Genomic DNA, 6,364 nt, shown 5'->3' with positions numbered 1-6,364 from the left:
TACTGAATTGTACACTCAGAAATTTATGAAGAGGTTAGACTTCATGCCAAGTATTCTTACCACAATAAAATAAAATAAAATCAGCAAGTAGACTAAGGAAGCCAAAGCCCCAGTTTCACATGTGAATGGAGCAGTGGGGCAGGGATTACATCTACTGTTATGGCAGCCACGACACAAAAGGGCACCACTTTATTAAAAATCACTCCCACAATTGCTCCATACTCAGAACACCTTCAGTGCTTTCTTAGCTCTTGTTTATGTTGTTATGACTGTGACTTCATAAGGCTGCTTTTTAAAATAAATAAGCCAGAATATAAATCCAACTAAATGTCATCTCCTTCAAAATAGTCACAGAGAAAAGACCTATACTTGTTTCAATGATATCCCAAACATCTATGTCAAAATCTTCAGTTACTAACACTTTCTCCCTTAAGAGCCATTTTTTTAATGAATTAAAATTCATTTAAGTCAAGATTGAGAAGGTGAATGATCAGATTCAATGTACCTGTTTGGGGTGACAACAATAAGGTAATAATAAAAGAAAATAACTGATTTTCATATGACATACTATGAGGCTATTAAAAAGAATGGAGCAAAAACATTCCATGCTCATGAATAGGAAGAATCAGTATTGTGAAAATGGCCATACTGCCCAAAGCAATTTATAGATTCAGTGCTATTCCCATTAAACTACCATTGACATTCTTCATAGAATTAGAAAAAAACTACTTTAAAATTCATATGGAACCAAAAAAGAGCCCGTATAGCCAAGACAATCCTAAGCAAAAAGAACAAAGCTGGAGGCATCACACTACCCAACTTCACACTATACTACAAGGCTACAGTAACCAAAACAGCATAATACTGGTACAAAAACAGACACATAGACAAATGGAACAGAATAGAGCACTCGGAAACACAACTGCACATCTACAACCATCTGATCCTTGACAAAGCTGACAAAAACAAGCAATGAGGAAAGGATTTCTTATTTAATAAATAGTGCTGGGAGGACTGACTAGCCACATGCAGAAAATTGAAACTGGAACCCTTTCTTACACCTTACACAAAAATTAACTCAAGATGGATTAAAGGCCAGGTGCAGTGGCTCACACCTATAATCCCATCACTTGGGGAGGCTGAGGCAAGCAGATCACTTGAGGTCAGGAGTTCGAGACCAGCTGGAGCAACATGGCAAAACCTCTTCTCTACAAAAATACAAAAATTAGCTGGGTGTGGTGACACACACCTGTAGTTCTAGCTACTTGAGGCAGGAGAATCACTTGAATCCAGGAGACAGAGGTTTCAGTGAGCCAAGATTGCACTGCTACACTCCAGCCTGGGCAACAGAGTGACTCTGTCTCAGAAAAAAAAAAAAAAAAAAAACCTGGGAAGAAATCTAGATAATACCATTCAGGACATAGGCACGGGCAAAGATTTCATGACTAAAACACCAAAAGCAATTGCAACAAAAGCCAAAATTGACAAATGGGATCTAATTAAACTAAAGAGCTTCTGCACAGCAAAAGAAACTATCATCAGAGCGAACAGACAACCTACAGAATGGGAGATAATTTACAAGAAAAAAAAAACATTAAATAGTGGGCAAAGGATATGATCAGACACTCCTCAAAAAAAGACATTTATACAGCCAACAGACATATTTAAAAAAAAAAGCTCATCACTGATCAGAAATGCAAATCAAAACCACAATGAGATAACACCTCACACCAGTCAGAATGGTGATTATCAAAAAGTCAAGAAACAACAGATGGCTGGCAAGACTATGGAGAAATAGAAATGTTTTTACACTCTTGGTGGGAATGTAAATTAGTTCAACCTTGGTGGAAGACAGTGTGGTGATTTCTCAAAGACCTAGAAACAGAAATATCATTTGACCCGGCAATCCCATTATTGGATATATACCCAAAGGAATATAAATATTCTACTATAAAGATACCTGCACATGTATGTTCATTATAACACTCTTCACAGTAGCAAAGACATAGAATCAACCCAAATGCCCATCAATGATAGACTGGATAAAGAAAAATGTGGTACATATACGCCATGGAATACTATGCAGCCATAAAAAGGAACAAGATCATGTCCTTTGCAGGAACATAGATGGAGCTGGAGCCATTACCCTCAACAAACTAACACAGGAACAGAAAACCAAATACCATGTTTCCACTTATAAGTAGGAGCTGAACAATGAGAATACATGGACACAGGAAGAGGAACAACACATACTGGCCCCTGTGGGGGGTGGGGGAGGTGCGGCAGGGGGAGGGAGAGCATCAGGATAAAGAGCTAATGCATGCTGGGCTTAATACCTGGGTGATGGGTTGATAGGTGCAACAAACCACCATGACACATGTTTACCTATGTGACAAACCTGCACATCCTGCACATGTATCCCAGAGCTAAAATAATGGAGCAGATACATATGTACAGCTATAAAATGACCTACAAAACATACTATTCAATGAAAAAGGCAAGGAATACAACAGTATGTACAACATCCTTTCAACTGTATTTTTAAAATGGAATATGTACATAAATATATGCTTAATTTATGCATAGACTATATCTATTAAAAAACTAAATAACTGGTAGTTTGCAAATAGCCATTCCAAAAATATTAATATGTTTGTATAGCATTTGTTTATGTTTTATTCTTAGCTCTTATTCGATTTCAAGATCCTTAAGGATGAAGATCGGACTTGATTTTTTCTTGATATTTCCAAATGCACAGGAAAGCACACAGAGTAGATAATAAATAAATGCCTGTGAATTAACATGCCCAAATTTACATGGGGAAAAGTCAAGTAAAGTAGGGGGTGTAGAGCAAAGTATTAGTTCAAGCTGATGATAAAAATGATGTGAGGGCTTATTCGAGGAAGGGCTCATTTGTTGAATACAACAAACTTTTCATATCCTTCTCATCACATATCAATAAGTGTACCTGAAACTTGGCAATAGCTTGTGATTCTAATTGCTTTTGAGATAAGTGTAACAGAAAAGATAAAGCTTTCCATTTTGTCCCCAGAAAGTGGGTACCTCATCATGTTTATCCTGCAGCCCAATCTTGCACACAGCCATCTGCAGTTATATTTGCCATTGTAAAATTAACAGCCCATGTGGTTCCTAGAAAACGTCCAGGTTGAAAAGGGAACTTCTCACTACATGGTGTGCAGCCAGAAACAGCTGGCCCCATGGCCAGGGAGGATTCTACTGCCACCACTGCCGAGGCATTTGCCATGGGTCATTGCCATTCTTGGAGCACCAGACTGGCCCATCAGCTCTTCGTGATACGATACAAACCCACAAGCAGGTGGTTGCTGCTCCACTTCATTTCTTCATTCAAAACATTTCCTGAAGATCATTTCACTTACAAGAACATGTAAGTGAAATATAAAAGATCCAGATCAAAAATAAGTACACCCAAGAACATGTGACTTGGTCCAATTTCAGAGATGTAACTCTTCCTAGGTGGACTGTAGTATTGAAAAGTCCACCAACCTGAAAAGTCACGATATCTGAGATTACCTTAGAAGCAACATATTAAATCTCTTCTTCGACACACAAAAATTAGTTAATTTCATTTGCAAATTATGAAGCTGAGAACATTGAGGGAGAGAAAGAATTATCTGACACTTGTTTCTTTTTTTAGAGACAGGCTAGAGTGCAGTGGCAGTTGGCAGGCAACACCACACCGGCTAATTATTTTGTAGAGACCAAGTCTCACTTTGTTGCTAAGGCTGGTGTCAAACTTAGCCTCCAAAAGTGCTGGGATTATAGGTGTGAGTTACCACACCCTGCCTTAGCTGACATTTTAAATTTTATCAAGCACGTACCATGGTCATGGACTTTGACAGGGGTTATCTCAGTTTTCTTCACAGAAATATCTCTGTTTTACTGTTGAGGAAACTAAAGCTCAGTCAAGTTGCTAAACTTGCCCAAGCTCAAACTTCCAGGGTGTTTATATGTAAATGCCAAGATTTGCATTCAAACTCAGGTCTCTGTGACCTTAAAGCTGATACTCTCCCAATTACAACAGCCAGTGAAAAACAGGGGTAAGCAGTGGGAACTCTGGAGCCAGGTCACCTGGGCATGAATCCTGACTCCACCACCTGACAGCAAGGAGCCACTTATCATCACTGTGTCTCATGTCTTCCACCTGTGAAATGGGCACAGTAATAATATGCAATAGGGTTATTTTTATCACAAATGTATCACAATTTATACAAGTACAGCACTTAGAAATGTACTTAGTAGACACTATTATTATGTCAAATGATAACTGAACAAATCAAGAAAAACATACTTTGGTGAGAGATAAAAAGGAATATGATCAAGTTATAAAGCAGAGGAAGGTAGATGGACATAACAGAAATAATCGGGAGGTTTCAGAGTATGTACCTGTGATGATATTTGTGGATGAAAATTGGAAAAAGCTCACCAAGAGAGAACACGGAGTGATGAAAGTGGAAGAGAACATTAATGAAGACTAACTTAGAAATCGGAGTCATCCATCGAAGGCACCCCTCCTGAGGAAATCTCGACTGCACAACCCCTACTGCGCCCCAATTCAGCAGGAAGCAGTGAGAGCAGTTGTCCGCCAACCTCCCCAACAACAATTGGGTTTTCCTGTTGAGAGAGAGGACTGAGAGACAGGACTGGCTGGATTTCCTAGGCCAACTAAGAATCCCTAAGCCTAGCTGGGAAGGTGACCGCTTCCACCTTTAAACACGGGGCTTGCAACTTAGCTCACACCCGACCAATCAGAGAGCTGACTAAAATGCTAATTAGGCAAAAACAGGAGGTAAAGAAATAGGCAATCATCTATTGCCTGAGAGCACAGCGGGAGGGACAAGGATCGGGATATAAACCCAGGCATTCCAGCCGGCAACGGTAACCCTCTTTGGGTCTCCTCCCTTTGTATGGGAGCTCTGTTTTCACTCTATTTCACTCTATTAAATCTTGCAAGCTGCAAAAAAAAAAAAAAAAAAAAAAAAAAAAAAAAAATCGGAGTCATCCTGTGGATAGGAATACTCTGAAGTTTGCTTTTTTACTGGCTTTGTTGTTGTTGTTGTTCCCCAGTCTTTAAACAGAAAAGACATCACTTTGTTAAACTGTCTCAAAAGGAATTGTTTTGAGAATTTGTGTTTAAAGTAAAGTCTATACAATTTGAACTCCTGTGAGGGATTTATTCCACCTTCCTCAGCTCAGGCAAAGGCTTCAGGAAACAAAGCACCAACTTTGATTCCTAAATGAGCATCAGTCCCCGTGGTTCAGTTACTCAAAGCTTCCCGCAGCACTGGGCCTAATAGTTCGTGCTGCACAGCTGGGTTCTGAGCCTGGGGCTCCCAATGACTTTTAAGAGAGCTTCATGATTGGTTTGCTTCCATGGGATTTGGATCAAGATAAAAAATGAGCCCAAGGTTATTTGGAAACAGTTCATATTTAAGAGACCTTCAAACACTTCACAAATAAAAAGTGGTCCATAAATATTGTATAATAACCCTATAATAACTTCCCACTTGCTAATGTTTATCGTGGGGGAGAAAATTAGTGATGAGCTCATCCATACTTCAAAAGTTAGGAAATTGAGGAAAAAAATCCAAGTAGTTTAGAAGAGTTGAAATCAGTTTACTCACAGGGGAATAGTAGTTCATAAGGGAAGGAAACTGCATTTGAACTTTCCAGCAATGTGATAAAAGTACTCTATCTAGATGATACCTCATTCTGACTAAGTATCTCCAGCCTCCAGCACCCAATCCACCAACCCCTGCCCTGAGAAACTTATTATCTGTGATCCATGGAGCCTGCATTGTTCTGTAGTTACAGGGATGGGGTTATGCAGATAGAAGGTTATCTGTCTATCTTTAATACATAAAGTAGAAACAAACGCAACACTCTCAGTGACACTTAACAACTAGAATGTCTTTCCAATTACCATCCATCACCATCTTTTTGCGGCGTTTGTGCTAACCCTTACCCTTCATCCTGGCGCAGAGATGCCCTTTAGGACACACTCTACATCAGCCAGCCAAATCGGCCATTTTTCATTGCGGACCTGCTGGCTGAAAAATCAGCATTTACAAAGCAGCTTGTGATGCAGTGAAGAGCCCAGACAGAAATGTAATAAACAATGTTTTGAATTACATTTTGGACATTTAAAAATGCTCTGGGCTCAGTTTCAAAAGGCATTTGCATTTGTAATGAAAAAAAAAATCCATCAGTGAGCTTCCAGTCTCAGGTTAACAGGCCCTTTTATGTTGTAAATTTTTTGCAGGAGCAATTACAAATTGTACACAGATTCATTATTTCTTGAGTACTTTATCAGGACATTTTCCCA

The sequence above is a fragment of the Gorilla gorilla genome, chromosome 4 (assembly GCF_029281585.2).
Source record: "Gorilla gorilla gorilla isolate KB3781 chromosome 4, NHGRI_mGorGor1-v2.1_pri, whole genome shotgun sequence".
NCBI lineage: Eukaryota > Metazoa > Chordata > Mammalia > Primates > Hominidae > Gorilla > Gorilla gorilla.
The sequence above is the reverse complement of the archived record's forward strand: the minus strand, read 5'-3'. Positions refer to the sequence as shown.